The sequence below is a fragment of the Macaca thibetana genome, chromosome 4 (assembly GCF_024542745.1).
Source record: "Macaca thibetana thibetana isolate TM-01 chromosome 4, ASM2454274v1, whole genome shotgun sequence".
In the NCBI taxonomy this organism is placed as follows: domain Eukaryota; kingdom Metazoa; phylum Chordata; class Mammalia; order Primates; family Cercopithecidae; genus Macaca; species Macaca thibetana.
The window spans coordinates 3,209,234-3,228,013 of NC_065581.1; the positions used below are offsets into that span (position 1 = coordinate 3,209,234).

At 49.1% G+C, this 18,780-nt stretch overlaps 4 protein-coding genes across 29 annotated transcripts in view; 2 read left to right on the forward strand and 2 right to left on the reverse strand.

Annotated features, from left to right (window-relative positions):
* Positions 1 to 18,780, reverse strand: part of LOC126952529 (tubulin beta-2A chain) — a 759,189-nt gene that overhangs the window by 192,690 nt on the left and 547,719 nt on the right. The window contains exon 1 of one of the 22 annotated variants that reach the window (XM_050787214.1): positions 16,180 to 16,189. The exons of 18 other annotated variants lie outside the window; for them this stretch is intronic. The gene's annotated coding sequence lies outside the window, so the exon portion shown is untranslated. Of the gene's footprint in view, positions 1 to 3,075; positions 3,086 to 16,067; positions 16,078 to 16,123; positions 16,134 to 16,179; positions 16,190 to 18,780 lie in introns of those variants that run through there. 3 more of the 22 variants (XM_050787213.1, XM_050787212.1, XM_050787238.1) reach the window with 3 other exon arrangements.
* Positions 1 to 18,780, forward strand: part of PRPF4B (pre-mRNA processing factor 4B) — a 908,191-nt gene that overhangs the window by 168,972 nt on the left and 720,439 nt on the right. The gene's annotated exons all lie outside the window — the stretch shown is intronic.
* FAM50B (family with sequence similarity 50 member B) overlaps positions 1 to 18,780 on the forward strand; it is a 667,415-nt gene that overhangs the window by 155,777 nt on the left and 492,858 nt on the right. The gene's annotated exons all lie outside the window — the stretch shown is intronic.
* The window catches only part of SLC22A23 (solute carrier family 22 member 23), a 190,238-nt gene that overhangs the window by 79,366 nt on the left and 92,092 nt on the right, over positions 1 to 18,780 (reverse strand). The window lies entirely within an intron of this gene.

The window sequence follows — 18,780 nt, forward strand, 5'->3', positions numbered from 1 at the left end:
TGGCCTGGAACAACTACTACAACTAAGGGGTCTGGTCTCTGAACCAAGGCCTAGGCGCCATCTTTCCCGGGGCAGGAGCTGTGTTTTCCGGTCTCTGAGCCAAGGCCTAGGCGCCATCTTTCCCGGGGCAGGAGCTGCATTCTCTGGTCTCTGAACCAAGGTCTAGGCGCCATCTTTCCTGGAGCAGGAGCTGTATTTTCTATAAGCTTCTGTTTTCTCTTCTTACCTGAGCTTTGGGTGACTTGTGGCCATCCGCTCAGAGTGACAACAGCAGTCTGCATTGTGTTTGTCTTGCTCTCAGGTTCTTTATTTAGCAAGGCCACTGCTTCTTACTGAGTCCCGTCTGCACCTAAGTGAGTGCCCACTATAGAATCCGGCCCTGTTGATGGAAAAATGCAGCCCAGTACTCGGCACTTGCTGACCTGGCAATCACATGAGCATCCACCGCATTCCCAGCACTGAGCTGGGTGTGGTGCCCTTCCCAACTCCTAGGACCTGACCCACCCAACACCTGAGGCCAGATACTTCACCCTAGCGGCTGCTCATTCATCCCAAGATCCAACCAGCAAACTGTCCAAGGAAAACATGAGCTTCAAACAGTCCAGCCGCAGAAAGTCACCGAATCTTATAGCAAGCATCCTGGGTCACAAGGAGACAAACCCTTCCCAGCCAACGGACCGGGTTCCCATGACCCAGAGCCAGGACAGGGAGGGCTTAGGAATTTAGGGGCTTTGCTCCAGAGGAGAGTCAACTGGTACTGTCTTCCCTTCCACCTGTCTCCCCAGCCCTCATCACCACTCTGGAAACAGACACTCACCTTTCATTACCCCTTCAGACAAGTAAACAGTGTTTCCCTCTGGGTAAACCAGAAAGTCACAAAGCCTCCCCTGAGCAAGATGACAGGGAAGGGGGAAACTCCTCTGCTTCTGCCCTCGAGGATAGCTGCCTTTTCTGCAAACAGCTGGCTGATGGGAAGCTTCCCACTGGGGCCAACTGGCCTCTGGGCGCTTCTCCCTGCAGAGCCCTCGAGGAAGCCTGCCCTAGCCACCAAGCAGCTCAGCACTGAGCTGGGGCTTCAGACTGGGCAGTGGGAGCCCCCAACACCTTTCTGTCTCCTACCTGTCTTTCTTCCTCCTCACTTCCTGGGGACCTAAGAGGCAACCTCTCTCTCCCTATCCCACCTATCCGAGGACTCTTCGGCCAAATCGACTCCCACCACCAAATCATGATGCCAACCCCCAGGCAAGCCCTGTGGCCCCTGGAGTTTCTGGAACCCTCTCTAGAATGTGGTTCACCCATGGGGCATCCCCTGCAGGCCCTGAATTATTATAGTACCAAAATATACCTTCCTTCCTCCTCCACCTCCTCACAGCCTGGCTTGCAGTTAGGCTAACCGTCACGGCTGGCATGCGCTGTTTTCATCAGATGAAAATGCGTGGCCCCTCTTCCCACACACTACTGTATTTCTGTTTGGTGAAGAATACTGAACACTCAACCACCCAAGTGCTTTAAATATCACTGAATCTTGGGAGGTGGAAAAGCAGAGTGGAGAAGATGAATTCTTTGAACTACTCAGAAATAAGCCTCACATGAAAGCAGGAAATTCATACTGAGTGGGCAGTGCTTCAAGCAACCTCATATCTTCAGGAAAGATAAGGTGGTGGCTTCTTGCTCTCGTCACTCTCTGATCACAGACCCGGGACAGAGCACCTCTTTCAGGGCTCTTGGTTCCTGTGATACATGAAGGCAGATGATCACGGTCACCTCCATCCCCTCTTGTGGGCTAAGTACATTCACAGTCCCTTGGTTCTTGGTCTTTGTGTTCTTTGAAGCACATAAAAGTGTGGTGGATGAGCAGGACCATAGTTGATAGAAAATTATTTCCCAGTGCTGGACGGCATAGTGACTCAGCATGCATGCATGCACATACATACATACATACACACACACACACACACACACCCCTACACCCACCCCAAAGTTACATGAAACAATACTTAACCTTTATTGTGTGTGATGCACTTAATTTTACTTTTTTTCTTTAAAAATGCTGGGCAGGACCCACCCAATGGATTCTATAACCCTTAACCCAAGCCCTAATGTGTCATAAACTACAGTTTTAAAAGCTGCTCTAAAGTAGGGTTGGAAAACGATGACCCTCAGGCCAAATCCTGCTGAAGGCTGCTGTTTTTGTACCATGCGCTGCCTGATTTTACTCAGCTTGTCCCTAAGAATGGTTTTGACATTTTTAAATGGTTCAAGGCAACCAAAAGATGAATAATATCTCTTGCGTGAAGTGTACGTGAAATTGAAATTTTAGTGTCGATAAACGCGGCTTTTGTGGAATGTGGTCACACTCATTCACTTTCAGATTGTCCATGGCTGCTGTTGCGGTAGCAGGGAGTAGGTGAGGCAGAGACCGTCTGGCCTGCACAGCCCAGAATATTCATGTTCTGGCCCTTTGCAGAAAGCTTGGCCCAGGCCTGCTCTGAAGCTTTGACAGCTGCAGGCTGGATTAACTGATCCATTCGTCAAACTGGCTGTCAGAGCTAGCGTGTTTTAGTCTTCCTTCAGTTTCTAACAGAAAAATAGGCATTATCACTTAAAAAATGCAAATGGTGATTTTTATTATGAGAGCAGATTCCTCAAGGGAGACTGAGTTATTTTCACATCAGAGAGAGAAAACAAATGGAATTTCTTGGGGGTAATGGGGAGCTGGTCTCGCTGTCCTTCTCACTCCCATTCTGAGGTCAATCATCTTGTGTCTTCAAAGGGCACTTGAATTTTTAATCATCTTCTCTTACTGAGGCATTTAATTTGTGGTGAAAGAGAAAGATTTTTTTCTTAAAAAAAATCCCTTTTGAATTTACTAACTTATAATGGCGAGCCTGCATTTCCTCTACGCGAAGCAAGGCCAGGCCGATTTGAACAAATTCCACTTAAAATTCAAGAAACCCATGTGAGATGAAAAGTACCCTCAGAATGGCCACAAACAAAGACCTCATAAAAGGCTAATGCCGTTTGTATAGAATTACAGGAAAGAAAGTGAGAGCTAGAGAGGCCCCGCGGTTAAAGCCCCCAGCTTTTGTGAGGCTCAGGCGGGATGGAAAAAAAATCTCCCTATTAGCATTCTAGCCGGATGGCCCTTTGTCCAGTGTAATCGGAGTGCGGTGGAAAATGCCAGGCAATTTAGCCTCTTGGGGTGGAAAATGCAGGGGCGAAGGAAAAGGGTTGGGGAAAAATAATCTGATGTTATCAGCGAGTGCTGGCAAAAAGACAAGTCTCAAGATTTTATGGGGTGGGGGTGGCTGAGCTGGGGAATGAACACAAATCCTGGGGGTTGCCCTGAGCGTGCCAGGCAGCGGGGAACGTTCAGCCCACAAGTACAGGATGGTCAGGACTAATGAGCAGTCATCCAGGCTCAGTCAACAGCCCTCTGTGTGGCTTCCCGCCCACCCCTCCCACCCGTTGCTCTGGAAACCTCTCTCCCCTCGACCTTTCCTGGCTTTAGCCTAAGAACACGTCACTGGCCACTTCGAAGAGTCCGTAACACATCTCCTCCCCCAGCCACGCTGTCCCACAGGGTGGGCCCTATGGATGCCATATTTCTGCTGTTTGGTATCAAAACTGTCCCCAAGGAGACTTGCTACTTCATTCAGGACTGAGCCAGGAAACCCAGGTTCTAATGCATTCTCATCAAATGCACATGACCCCCATGTGAGCAGGAGGATGGGAAGCAGGGCCAAGGCCTCAGCTGCTGCAGTCATGGGGACCACCCTGAGGCAGATGGAGTTCCCATCTAGGCCACACCGAACAGGAGAGCAGGGAGGGATGCTCTGGGAGGATGACTGTCACCTGACTGGCAAGGCTGCTCTGTTTCTGAAATGGGAGTCAAGGCGAAAGCACCCCATGGCCTCCCCTCCCCAGACAGGGCTGCTGGAGTGCTGAGAGGTGGCAGAGGCCATGGGCAAACCAGGCCCGCCAGGACCACAGATAAGGAAGGGAGGAGCAGGGCAGGTTGTGGAAGGAGATGTGAGAGTGCCTCTTGTCCTGCTGCTCTGACAGCGAAAACCACACACACGGACATGTACAGACACACAGACACTCACAAACATACACACACAGACATGCACAGACGCACACACACACACATAGCCATAGACACTCACAAGCATGCACACACAGACACGCAGACACGCACACACACACAGCCACAAACACAAGCACATACAGACATGCATAGACACACACACACACATATGGACATAGCCACCGAAGCTCATCAGCATGTATGCACAGACACACACAGACACATATTGACACATTCACATACACAGCCACATACACACATAGGCATACTCGCAGACACACACATACACAGAGAGAAAGAGCAGGTGAGCACACGCTGAGCCCCAGCCATACGAGCACATACCAACCCCAGCCATAACAAAAGGGAAAAAAGGCTCTGATCTCTGCCTCATTCTTGTTCCTCCATCTGAAAATGAGAAACCTGCTACTGGGTCTCACCTGAATCATGGAAAATGGACTCACTTGAGTCCTTAAATCATACTCTCACAGCATATGAAAACTGATAAGCTTCCTGGAGGTCTGAGAATAAATGGTGTTGCTTACAGGTGTTCAAAAAGCAGAAAAATGACAATTCTTTAATTAATCTACGTGAAGGAAAAGCACACAGTGCAAACTCAGGGCCAACAGCAGTTTAGAGATGCTCTCCGGACACGCGTGGACCAGCCGCATGCCCTGCAAACACCTGGGAGGAGGTCGGTGGCTCCTGTGACCTGCACATTGCTACCAGAACCCCTGCGGTCAGCTTGTCCCAACAGGACTTTGTTGCTGAGGAACAGGGTCAACATTTGATTAATACAGTGATTATATTCACTTTTTGCCTTAAATTTTAAGACTTTGTACCCTGTTCCTCAGCAATGACCAGACTGTGTCAAGGGATGCAAAGTCTCACCCGTGAGTCGTCCGCTTAATCTAAAATTACATATAAGTATTACTACTTCCTTGTTCACAGGAATAATCTGTTACTCTTGGAGATTTTGAAGGTAAGATGGCAAAGGGCCATAAAAGGCACATAACTGTGGGCCTTTACCTGGCTGCCTAAACCGAAACCTGGTTTTCCAGCATTTGAACAAAAAAAGGGAAGCTGTGTCTATGTTAGATTTCCTGTACCACAGCCAGAATCCCAATGAAGAGGTGCTGCCTGGTGCTCCCGCCTGCCAATCTTGCCCTCTTCTATGGCATTTTTGTTAAAATAACTTCCTGTGTCGGCCGGGCGCGGTGGCTCAAGCCTGTAATCCCAGCACTTTGGGAGGCCGAGACGGGCGGATCACAAAGTCAGGAGATCGAGACCATCCTGGCTAACACGGTGAAACCCTGTCTCTACTAAAAAATACAAAAAACTAGCCGGGCGAGGTGGCGGGCGCCTGTAGTCCCAGCTACTCGGGAGGCTGAGGCAGGAGAATGGCATGAACCGAAAGGCGGAGCTTGCAGTGAGCTGAGATCCGGCCAGTGCACTCCAGCCTGGGCGACAGAGCCAGACTCCATCACAAAAAAAAAATAAAAATAAAAATAACTTCCTGTGTCTCAACATCTGCCTTGAGCTGTTTGGCTTCAGGCCTGAATCCCACTCAATGGGAAATGCCATGACCCTCGTGCTGGGCTTCACGACGTCACCTGCTCGATTCAGGTGTTCATTATGCTTTACAAAATCACGTATATAAGACTATTACAAAAACAGTTCAGCTGAAAATCACAGGACAAGGGCTACTGGAGTTTTTGTTCCCAAATCACTAGATCAGTCAAGCGATACCTTTCCAGGTAAGGGGATGTGCTCTCCTTGTCCCCTTACTGAAGCTGTGATGTGGCTCTACTGCCTGTGCACTGCCACCCAAATGTACTCATGTGATTTCTAGCTTCCAGGGTTGCTGTTCCCAAAGGCTCCCTCCTCAGGAAGCAACACCATTCTCCCACCTTCTTAGTAGAGGCAGACTCTCCCCTCTACGGCCAGTGTTTCCCAGGACCCCAGTTCTGGCCCAGAGCATGACAGCATTGAGGAAGCCTCATGCAGAGGCTCCTTACAGATCCCAGACTACCAACTTTTCCAGGTCTCCTATGCGTGGGCTGCTTTACTTTTTCTAAGAAGGCACAAGGAAAAATGCTGTTCCTTGGGCAGGTTGACTGAATCCTGATGTGACAGGTAGCTAAGACACTTATCTGGACACATAAACCTCCTTGGCAGGTCTGAATGGATTGTGGAAATTTAGATGGTGATCACATGTGTTTTCTCCTTAGAGTTGGTGTGGCCAAGACAAGAGCCACAGGCAACTTCTAAGCAAAAAACACATACGGGCTCACACACAGAACACACAGCATGGTCCAGCCCCAACAGAGAGGCAGTCAGGACTTTGGATGGGCAAAGACACTCCTTTCAAGGCCCTTCAAAGGTAAATTCAACAGGAAATGCACATTTATGGAGGAGCAAGTGACTAAAGGCACTCACGGACTCTTCCTTCTCTTACTTGAGTGGCTTTACATCTTTACATGAGGTGGGTTGGGCAAACAAAAGAAAATCTCAGGAAGATTCAGATTCTCTTTCCATGTCCCTGCTGCATTTAGTAGGTGCCTCTACTGTAGTGACCGCTGTGCTGTGGTCAGATCCATCCATATAGTAGAGACTCTGTGCCTCGAAGGCAAGGCAATGTCTTTCCATCCTCAAGAGACCCAGCGTCCAGCAGTCACTCAAGAAAGGATGGATGAACCATTTATTAGTGAGTAAAGTAATGGATGAACTGAAACACAGTCTGTTTTTAGTTGAGGTCCCAGTAAGAGTGTTAGGGGGAAGTCAAGGTGTTGGAGGGGTTGCTGTAGATTTCAATGATCCACACCATCTCTAATTTCTTACTAATCAATCAAACAGTGAATGTCTAACAAATGGGGAAGGTACTACGCTGGGCCGAGTGGCCACATAACGGGTTGCTGAATCTCATAATTCAACATCACCTTCTTCAATTGACACTTGTCTTTCCATGTCTATTATGCAGGCAGCCTCATTAGTTCATGGGTAGACAGCACGCAGAACAAAGTAGGACCTGAGGGCCAGAGGGCGACAGTATCAACTCTGCCCCTAAAAGCACAAGGCATTTGGACGATTTGTGCTGTAGTCTTTCCTCTAAACAGGCAACAGGAAAAACAAAAAGAGCCTCCTACTACCGGGTTTACAAAACCACAAACAAAAAACCCAGCGCCTCTCCAGATGGCAGTATTCAAATCCTTATCTTTGGGCTCCTGCCCTCTATCCACTTGGAAACGGTTCCCTCTTTGTGGCTGCCACCCTCCCCCACTAAAAAAAAAAAAAAAGTCTCCCTCCAAATACTATCCAGTAGCTCTTCAAATGAAATAGGATGAATAGAGAGGCCTTGATACGATCAGTTTTCTCATCTTCAAACTGGAAATCAGAAATAATATCAGAGTAAAGAGATTGACTTATTAGGTCCAGTGAGAAGCCTTTGAACTTAAAAGACAGGAGGAAGACAAGTATGCTGTGCATGGGTTCTTCACATCCTATTCTGTGCAGCACAGCAACCCTCCCTGGGTCGAGAAAAAACACCTCTATGACAATCTCTTAGAAATATAAATGTATTTATAGATAGATATTTTCCCTCTTACCATCTGAATAAGAGAACAGGACGTTCCTGGGCAGAGGGAAGTTACTGTGTGAAGGCCAAGGTCATAACAAGGTTACTGTTCTCCTGAGTCTGGGCCTGGTCTGGGCCCTCCCGCCCTGCTCGCTGCATCTGCCCCACTCCCAGGTTCCAGAGCTAGGCCACTTGACGCCTGGTCAATCCTTTCTGTGCCTTCCCAAATTTAATCTCAATTTCCGGTTCATCTACTATTCTCCTTTGCTATTTCTTAAGTCCTGGGCCACGGGAGCCCAAGGTCTCACTCAGCCCTACACAAACCCCAGCTCTCAAAGCCAGCCTTGCTCTCACTCATTCCCTGTCTCCGTACTCACACGGAGGAGCCACTGGATATGATGCTGAGGTATAAAAAAAGAAGGAAGTTCAGAAAAACAAACACAGTAGGACAGCATCTGTAGAAATTTTTTTTTTTTTTTTTAGGGGGACGGAGTCTCGCTCTGTCGCCCAGGCTGGAGTGCAGTGGCGTGATCTCGGCTCATTGCAAGCTCTGCCTCCCGGGTTTACACCATTCTCCTGCCTCAGCCTCCTGAGTAGCTGGGACCACAGGCGCCCACCACCACGCCCTGCTAATTTTTTGTATTTTTAGTAGAGACGGGGTTTCACTGTGTTAGCCAGGATGGTCCTGATCTCCTGACCTCGTGATCCACCCATCTCGGCCTCCCAAAGTACTGGGATTACAGGCATGAGCCATCGCACCCGGCCAGAAAGTTTTTTTAAAAGGCAAAACCGTACAACACAGTGTTCTAGATGTGGTAAAACCTAAGGAAAACTCATGGGGATGAAAAACAGCAAATAGCGTGTGGGGAGACTTGTGGACAGGGGAGGGGGAGAGGGAGGAGGCGTGGAGTGGGAGGGGGAGGCGGCCTGGGGCGTGAGGGTGGGACTTATTAATGAGGCTTGTTTCTGAGTTCGGGTAGCAGACACACGTGACATCAGAAACATCTCATAGTTAACCATGAAAGAAACCGAAGCATGCGTGCTGTCTCCGGAGGGCTCTCCTTCCACGTGCCAGCCCTTGGGATCTGGATTTCTGGCTCCTGGAAACATTCAAAAGGAAACGGTGGGCCATGGAACAGCTGACAGGATTGGATGGTAAAACAGTGTCTTAGATCCAACCTCGGTGCCTACAAGGGTAAAAGGCCACAGTCCCGTCTCAGAGATGGCAGCAACCTCATCCAAGGGGCAGGGGAAGCCTCAGAGGAGTGATTTTGGCAGCCTCTCACTTCCTCATTTGCCTCTGAAAATAAAGCTGACCCTAAACTTAGCCTCTCCGCACTACCCTCCCCGCTGGCTTCTCCATTGCCCTGGGCAAATCTTCAGCCCCAGAGACAGCAGTGTTTATTTTAGAACCCAACCCGCTGGCCAGGACACCATCCATGTGAAACATTTCTTCCTAAGCCTGAAGCTTTGCTGTAACCATGTTGTCTTCATTCTTATTGGCTCAGCGGTGAGATGGGCTGGCTTCAACCTCCCGGTCTTGAAACTTGCCCAAGATATCAACAACCACCCGTAATAAGGTGCACGATCACGCTCAAGCCCTTCAGAGCATCTGTGGATGTGTTACCTCCTATGCCCTCACCAAATCCTATAAATAAGAATATCAAGTAGTATCCCCATTTCCGAGATGGGAAACAGCCCCTTCAAAGGTCAGGCCATGGACACCGTGATGCGGGCGGTGCCTCCAGGAGAGGTGCAGGCTTCTAGATCCCAACTGTTGTGGTTTGTTCTAAAGGCTGCAGCAGCCTGAACCATAAAGACAATTTTAAAGCAGTAAACCTAGCAATACAGCCTGGAAGAGAAAACCAAAACAGAACCAAAAAACCCCAAAACAAGGCAGGCACTGTAATGAAATGCTCACATTTACTCCAGTGCCCACATCTGCATTCCCAGAGTCTCAGAAATCCAGCAGGATTCCAATGCCATGGGAATATTTATCGTTGTTTTTGCCAAACAAACTCCCTTACCTTAAGCAAAGGTCAAGTACACTATAAAACTCCCAGTGCAAACAACCGGTTGCAGGACTCATCCCAGCCTCTGTAAAGTCTTTGCTAATAATTATCCAGACAGCTTTCCTAATTTTTATTTTTAAATGGGGGTGTGGCTCAGCAATAGTATGATAAGGGATTAATTCCCTTATCAAGTAGCATGAGGAAAGGACTGCAAATACAAAGTAGGTGTGTTCTTCCTGGCTTTCTACCTGCTGAATTAGGCTCAGGTCTTACATGATTTCCAGAATTGGACTACATCTACTGTGTTTACTTCATTCTAAATATCAAAAAGATGTCTAAAAGCTTGCCATAAAAAACGTAGAATTTCCCTTTCTGGTTACCAACCTGAAAGCTCCTTAGTTTAGGGACTGTGTCCTTACTTAACAAACCACGCCCAGCTCCTGGTTCACAGAAAACACTGAATAATGACAAATCATGGAAAACAGAAGGAGGCTGTGCATAATGAATGCATTTCATTCACTTATTCAGCAAGGAGGATGAGTTAGCACCATGCCACGGGAGATGCCACGATGCAGCCACAGCACCGGCCTCAAGGGGCTCAGAGTCTGATGGAAGAGACACGTGCCTGTAAGACACAGATGGGGTCCTGTGCTGCAGGAATGCAAAGAAAGGGACGAGGCCTGGGGAAGACCTCACCAAAGAGGCAGCATTTGGATTTTCCCTTAAGGGAAAAGTAAGTAGGACTGCCCTGCCCTGTGGGTGAGGGGAAGGGAAGAGTCATGGGAGGAGAGTTTTCAGAGAGGCAACCAGCTCTTGCAAAGGCGGCCAGTGCAGAAGGGGCTAGACAGGTTAGGTTCTCAGTATCAAGTCCCCGGGATGGAGAGAAACTGGAACCTTTAAACACTGTCGGTGGGGATGCAAAAATGCCGCAGCCATTATGGAAAACAGTACGGCTGTTCCTCAAAAAACTAAAACTAGAACTGCCATATGATCCAGTGGTTCTACTTCCGGGTACTTATCCAAAAGAATTGAAATTAGGATCTCAAAGCACTTGAGGTAAGCGCTCCCATGTTCACTGCAGCGTTATCCACAATAGCCGAGGTATGGAAACAACGTGCCGGGGTCCACTAATGCGTGAATGGACACACGAAACACAGTGAGAAATACAACGGAATATGATTCCGCTTAAAAACGAATGAAATTCTGACACATACGACAACGTGGGTGAACTTGGAGGAATTATGTTAAGTGAAACAAGCCAGTCACAGAAGGACAAATACTACGTGATTCCACTTACGTGAGGCATGTAAAAATAGGCAAATTCAGAAAATCAGAGAGTGGGATGATGGTTGCCAGGGAGTAGAGGGAGGGAGACGTGGGGAGTTGCTAGTCAACGAGCATCAAGTTTCAGTCAAGCGAGATGAAGAAGCTCTGGAACTCTGCTACACACATTGTGCCTATAGCTCACAATACTGTGCTATACACTTTAAAATCTGTTAAGAGGGTAGGTCTCATGGTAAATGTTCTTACCACAAATAAAATAAAATAAGATAAAATAAAATAGGCCGGGCGCGGTGGCTCACGCCTGTAATCCCAGCACTTTGGGAGGCCGAGGCGGGTGGATCACAAGGTCAGGAGATCGAGACCACGGTGAAACCCCGTCTCTACTAAAAATACAAAAAATTAGCCAGGCGCGGTTGTGGGCGCCTGTAGTCCCAGCTACTCGGGAGGCTGAGGCAGGAGAATGGCGTGAACCCGGGAGGCGGAGCTTGCAGTGAGCCGAGATCACGCCACTGCACTCCAGCCTGGGCGACAGAGCGAGACTCCGTCTCAAAAAAAAAAAAAAAAAAAAAAAATAAAATAAAATAAAAGGCCCCAGGAGAGTTTCTGTTTCATCCACCCAGGGAAAACACCAGAAGGAGCCACAGCTCCAGTGTGGAAGAAGTGAGAAGGGATCTGCCATCAGGGGCTGGAGGGATGGTGGGAGCCTTTGCCATTCCAAAGGGAAGCCCTGGTTCCCCTTGGCACAGCGTCCTGGGTGGTGTCTGCACCCTGAGCTGCCGCCCATTGCATTTCCACATCAGCGCCATGTCAGGTGCGCTCTGCCAATGTCTAATCATGTCTCAGTCATTCAGGATGAAGAGAGAACAGGGAGTTCAAAATACATAACTGCAAAAATGAAAGCTCCTTTATTAATTTAGCGCAACACAGAGATAGTCCAGAACAACACAGGCTGCATCCAGAATCACAGATCATTTCAACTAAGAAAAAGATGGGCACTGAGAAGGAGAGTGAGGAACACGCCAGCTGAGACTCATTTCATTCTAGGACAGTACTAGAATGAGCGTCTCACTGGGAATTCACCGCCCTCAGGCAGATAACAGATGCTGCTAAGCTATGCTAGCTGGTGTTGCCACATTTATTCTTCATCACTGAGTGGTTCTTCTCAGGTCACACATGTAACTATCCATCTGAATGCAAGTTTAAAACAAAACAAAAACTGAAGAGGACATACAGATGGCCAAGAAGCACATGGAAACGTGCTCAGCATCACCGTCATCGGGGCAATGTACGTCATAGCAACAATGCGGTCCCCCTTCACATCCATCAGGATGGTGGCCGCTGTCAAACAAACAGAAAATAACAAGTGCTGCCAAGAATGTAGGAAGCATTTTTTCTTTTTTCTAATTTTCACTCTTTTTTTGTGCTGAAGACATTATGTATGCCACGTGACGTAAGCCAATCACAAAAGGACAAATATTGCATGATCCACTTAAACAGGTTCTTAGGTAGTCAAATTCATAGAAACAAAAAGTAGAAGGGTGGCTGCTTGGGACTGGGGGATGGGAATGGGGAGTGTTTATTGGGGACAGAATTTCAGTTTGGGAAGATGAAAAGACCTCTGGAGATGAAGGGTTGTGATGGCTGCGTAAAAATGAGAATTACTTAATGCTACTGAAAGGTACGATTAAAAATAGTTAAAATGGTAACTTTTATGCTGTGTTTATTTTACCATGATAAAACAAACACCCCCTCCAAATAAAACAACAACAAAAAAGGCAAGTCCGTAGTATTGGCCTTTGAGAGCTCTGGCCTCAGCTGTGCCCCGCCCACCCATCCACCCAAGGATCCTTAAACTCAGGAGGATCAGATAAGCTCAATCACCAGGAGGTGGGGTGAGTCACAGAGCTCATTGCATTACCATCCTTGGGGGCATTTATCTCATGTGCCTTAAAATACAGAACTGCATTCTCATGGTCGGGTTTCAGGCAATGGTTCAACAGTGGAGGGAGGTCGGGGCCTTTGCACACATCCAAGTCAACCTCAACAGTCTTAGTCCACACATCTCTGTATTTCTGGTCACTTACTGCTATGCTGACTGCACATCTAAGCCCCAGATACTGTCCCAGTTATTTAGGAGACAAAGAGGCCCACGAGCTGGCCTGAGCCCCTAAGGGGTCCTCAGTGATGTCGACATGACAGATGTATAGGCACCCCCATGCAGACAGGCCCCTCTGATGGAGACCTGCGTCCGGCCAGGCAGGCCCACAGGTGGTGTGGTCATCCAGGGCGGGAACAGGATTGGACAAAGCCTTCCTTCAGGCAAAGATGCTGGGGTGGGGAATGGATGCAGCAGGAACAGGTCAGAGCGGGTCCTGGGGTGATGAGAGATGCTAGTGAGCATCAGCAGCTGCGGGGAACTCGAGGCAGCAGGGACATCCAGGCCACAGAAAGTGTCCCACATTTTATATTCCTGTTGTTTGTATATTTTCTATTTCTACCTCCTCCCATTTTATGCCTGACTCCAAGTTAAATTGTTCAAGGACTTAAGACCCCAGCCAGCTGTGACTTAGATCAGGGTTTCTCCCGCAAAGGAGCCTGTAGCAGCGTCACACAGAATACATCCCCTCGACCGTCTTTCTACTGAAAAAAAAGAGAGAGGAAAATGTGCTTCAATAAGAGGGACATGGGGACCCCAAAGTCCTGCCCTCCCTTTAGAGAAGCTTAAAGACTCCTATATCACTCTTATTTTTTAAGGAGTTGGGTCCCTTCCATCTGTGGCCATGGCAATTCATCCCACAGCCTGTTCTCCTCTCTCGAGAGCTGTCCTGGCTCAGGCTGTGGCTGCCTCAAGCAGCATGGTGTGGCCAGGTTAGGAGCAGGATGTCACACAGAGAGGGGCCCAAAGTTCAGCTGCTGGGAAAGGCCACAAAGGCTGGGGTCCCAGAAGAACAGCGACCTGCCTGCCATCTGTTCTATCTCTAAAACTCTGGGGTTCGAGTCTCCAGACTTAGCTTCTGTCCCTAGTTTTACAAAGGACAAGCGGCTGGGCCCATTAGTCTCTCTGCATCAGCAACGCTTCACTCTCATCTGAATTCAGACTCGAAAGCCCAGTCGCAACGCAGCAAGCCCCATGGGATCCAAGAAAAACCGCTCCATGCATCTGTTACCCGGCTGTCTTTTTGCTGAATCACATTGTTGGGGCAAGAAGAAACACGAGGCCATCTCAACAGATCACACAAGGCACCCACGCCTGGAACACCGGTAAGGCGGGAAACACGTTCTCACGCTAGGACCTAGGGAGATAAAGACACGGTCCCCACTCTGAGGGATTTACAATCAGGCATGGAAAATACTCCACATCCAACACCACACTGCCGCGTGCTGATGGTCACGCCAGAGTGCACACAAGCGCTGTAGAAACACAGAGGAAACCCATCAGGTCATTCTGCACACCTTCCCTTCAGATTCATGTGCTTGTCAGCAAACTAAAGGCTCTGGGAGGTCCTCTAGGGAAAAATAAAGTTTTTTTTTTTTTTTTTTTAAAGCAAACTTTATAAAAATTAGCATGCATTTTAATCAGGGATTGAAGCACCCACCAAGGATACTGTTTCCTGAACCAAGCAGTTGTGAACCAGTCAAACGCCGTGACCTTTCTGGGATCTCTCCATGGCCCTGGGCTCCGTGGGATTGAGATTCATGAGCACAGCAAAGCCCCCGTCCCATCTCTTTAGCAAGGCAACACAAGAATGGAACTTTGGGGCCAGGCAGAACCCCCAAGATGCCATCTACAAATCTGGCCTCTCCGTGTCTCCACCACACAGAGTGAGGCTGGGAGAACCAGAGCCCCGCTCTTCCCATGGAGAAAGGCTGCAGGTCCCAGAAGCATGCAGACCTCCAGGACCCAGGAGAGGAAGCATGAATGAAACGCAGACATCAAGGACCATCGAATAAAGATTTCGAGGGCAAGGGGAATGGGGCGGTGGGGACAGGGGAATGTCCTGTGCCAGCTTTTGCCATGACCGCCTCTTTGTTTCCATGTGTGCATGAATGAAATATTAAATAGGCTTGGCCAATTAACAGCCTTTCAACTCCAGACTGCTCAGAGCCCGAGGAAGAGAGTTTGGATCTGCATTCCCACTTGACCCACTCAGCACTCGGCAGGCACAGCATCCTGTCACCGCGTGAGTGTCCTGCTAACCCTACTTCTTTGGAAGCTGGCCACCCTGGCTGGGTCTGTGCCCACCACAGCCAGCCCAGGCAGCCCAGCCCCTGTGCCTATAGCAGGTGATGCCCCTGCCTGAGAACATCTACCCAGGACCCTTCATTGCACCCCAGGACATCCCGCAGCCCTGCCTGCAACTTCTGATGAGTGTCAGAAATGGACTCTCCACTCAACTGGGACGTGAGGCATAGCACGCTTAGGCAGGGGCATGTTTTTTTGTGACTTATGTCTTTGCCATTTTAAATTAACACAAAATACAAAAGCAGTTGGGTCTCCCCTCCACCAAAGTCAGTTTTCTCTTCCTGAAGTCCTGGCTGGCCTGTCCTCACCAGGCACAGCAGCATGGGTGAGCTCCGGTAGCACAGCCCATGTGTCACAGCAGGATTGAATGGTCAGCAATGGTCTGTAGGGCTCTGTCCCAGGGGCCAGGCCACCACCAGAACAGGACCTAAGACAGGCCCAGGCTTCCTCCTCGGGGGACTGTGATGCCCCAGGACAGGCTGAGGAGAGGCTGTGAGGGAGAAGGGGAGGGGATGGAAAGGAATGAGCAGGGATATGGGTCATGGGCTTTGCCCCCACCCGTGGCCTGCTGCTCACCTTGATGTGATAGGCTGCTGCCCGTGGCCGGCCCTGGGCCCAGTGTGGGCACCTGGCAGTCACACCCAAACTAGGACACAGCACCTTCAGCACTAAGGTGCCTGCTTGCGATTCTCCAGAGGACAATGCCGCCCCATAAAGGAAAAAGTACTGCGTTCCAGCCTGGTCCTTCCTGGCTTCAACCACTGCCACGTTCTGGAGAGAAAAGGGGGTACTTTTCTGGGGCGGTGGTGGGAGCTGCCTCCTTGGCCTCGGCTCAAGTGCCCCTACTACTCTACTCTGGTGCCCCTGCCCCCGTCCTGGTACTCTCTGGGGCACTAGCTCTATACTCTACTCTGGTGCCCCTGCCCCCGTCCTGGTACTCTCTGGGGCACTAGCTCTATACTCTACTCTGGTGCCCCTGCCCCCGTCCTGGTACTCTCTGGGGCACTAGCTCTACATTCCAAAAGGAGACAGGACATGGGGCAGAGCCAGGGACTGGCCGATCCTCACAGGCATGAGTTGCCTCTGGGCATGGCAAAGGCATGAAGGACATTCGGGTGTAGCTGGTGGCCCCAAAGGGTACTGACTTTATCTGGCCTGGCCCATGGGCCCACACAACAGAAAGCTCTGGCACGGTCTGACATTTGGGCATCTTACCCAATAGAGCTTTTGCCTTCCCTCTCTCCCGGGGCACTTGCACGAACCTCTTTGGGATGAGTCAAAGGTAGTAGAAAGTTCATTATCTGCACACAAATATGCAATATTGTATTGCTTGGAAATTAACACTAACTGTTCTTATGGTGCCACCAAACACTTGACAGCGTTTTATAGCTTCTAAAACCTCTCCATGCATATGAGTGCATTCGATTTTCATGGCAACTAGGTAAGACATAATAGGCACAATTCCCATGTTATACTTCAAGGAACCAACATCAGCTCTCTACAGTAAATTACTCAAAGTTCCAGAGCTAAGAAAGCCTCAACTTTAGGACCTGAACCTAGGTTTTCTGACTCTAGGACAAAGATTTTTTATATTTGTTCCCTCCTTAAAAAAAAAAATCATTCCCTTCTTTAAAAAAAAAAATGAGGTCACACCAAGTGCAGGCTCCCTGGTCACACCATGTGATGAGGTCACATAGGATGCATCTAAATTCAACACAGAGGTGAGGGGGGCATAGGGAAGTGATCCTATTGCTGTGTTTCCAGGCTCAGCGAGAGGTCTCACGCATGCAGGGCGCAGCTGGAGGGGGCAGTTCGCTCCCAGCTGAGGCAGCCACACAGGAGCAGGAGGCACCTGACAGGAGAAGCACAGCACGGAGAGTGGCGGGAGATGAGCTGGTGTTGTCCACCATCCGGGACGTGTGGGCTAAGACTCGGAATCTGGCCTGGGGACAGTCAGAGCAGCTGAGTGGACATGAAGCTGAAGAGTGATGCAATGGGTTTGGGTTTGGAAAGCTCACTCTGGCAGTGCAGTGGAGAGGGGGAGGGGGACGGCAAAAAAGGGCAGAGGTCCCTGGAATGATCTGAGCCCCAGGGAGCCAAGGGGACATTAAAGGGCAGAGAGAATGAAGCACAGATGTCTGCTGTATAGTTTATTAACTAATAAACTGCCCTATGGCTGGGCGCAGTGGCTCATGCCTGTAATCACAACACTTTGGGAGGCCGAGGCAGGCAGATCACCTGAGGTCAGGAGTTGGAGATCAGTCTAGTCAACATGGTGAAACTCTGTCTCTACTAAAAATACAAAAAAAAGTTAGCTGAGCGTGGTGGCACGCACCTGTAGTCCCAGCTACTAGGGAGGCTGAGGCAGGAGAAGCACTTGAACCCGGGAGGTGGAGGCTGCAGTGAGCTGAGATCACGCCACTGCACTCCAGCCTGGGCGACAGAGTGAGATCCTATCTCAAAAAAAATAAAAAATAAAAATAAAAAACCCATAAACGCCCTAGCTCCAGACGGACATGACCTCTGTTCTTTGTTTAATTTGAGAAAACACAGGAGGAGACTACAGTGAAGCTGCTTTGACACAGAACAGAATTTCCTAAAATACTGGCTTGTAGATCCAGTCCAGGCAGGCACTTGGTCTTGCTGAGACTGACTGAATAAGTGCTACCATTTAGGTGCTGGAGATGAAGCAGTGGGCAGACCCGGTGCCCTTGTGTAGCACATTCTCTATTTAATAGTGTTTCTGGCAAAGAGCTAACACTAAAGAAAACAAATTAGACCTATAACTCTGGAAATGATCCTCCTGGATTTTCCAGGAGAATCCTACTAAAAAATATTCTTTTCTGTTTTTCCTATAGACAAGGGCTGAACCATACGTTCAGTCTTTCCTCCTAAAAACTTTAAAACATTAAAAACATAGTCATCATGTCCCTAATGCATGCATCCTCAATCTAAGTCTACTGGAAACATCAGCAACAGAAGGAAAAAGGAAAGCAGAAAAGTTTATCTTCCGGCTGACATACTTTGCTAACCAAAGACATGTTAGTTTCTTATCTGCTATTCACTTAATTGCTCTCTGGATCCTTTAAGTTGTCACAGTAATGATGCTGTGTTGGAGTGTGCATGGCATCATGCAACAGCAGAAGACACGGTGGAAGGACCACGGGTGTAGTGTCAGCACCAGGAAGAGAAGGGTATGGCCGGGCGCAGTGGCTCATGCCTGTAATCCCAGCACTTTGGGAGGCCCAGGCGGGTGGATCACGAGGTCAGGAGATCGAGACCACCCTGGCTAACACGGTGAAACCCTGTCTCTACTAAAAATACAAAAAATTTTAGCCAAGTGTGGTGGCACACATCTGTAGTCCCAGCTACTAGGGAGGCTGAGGCAAGAGAATCGCTTGAACCCGGGAGGTGGAGGTTGCAGCGAGCTGAGATCACACCACTGCACTCCAGCCTGGGTGACAGAGCGAGACTCTGTCTCAAAAGAAAAAAAAAAGAAAAGAGAAGGGTATGAGGTATGATGTCACTACGTTAGGGCTGTGTAGCCTTGGTTCACCTTGGGAGCCATGGTATTCTCCTC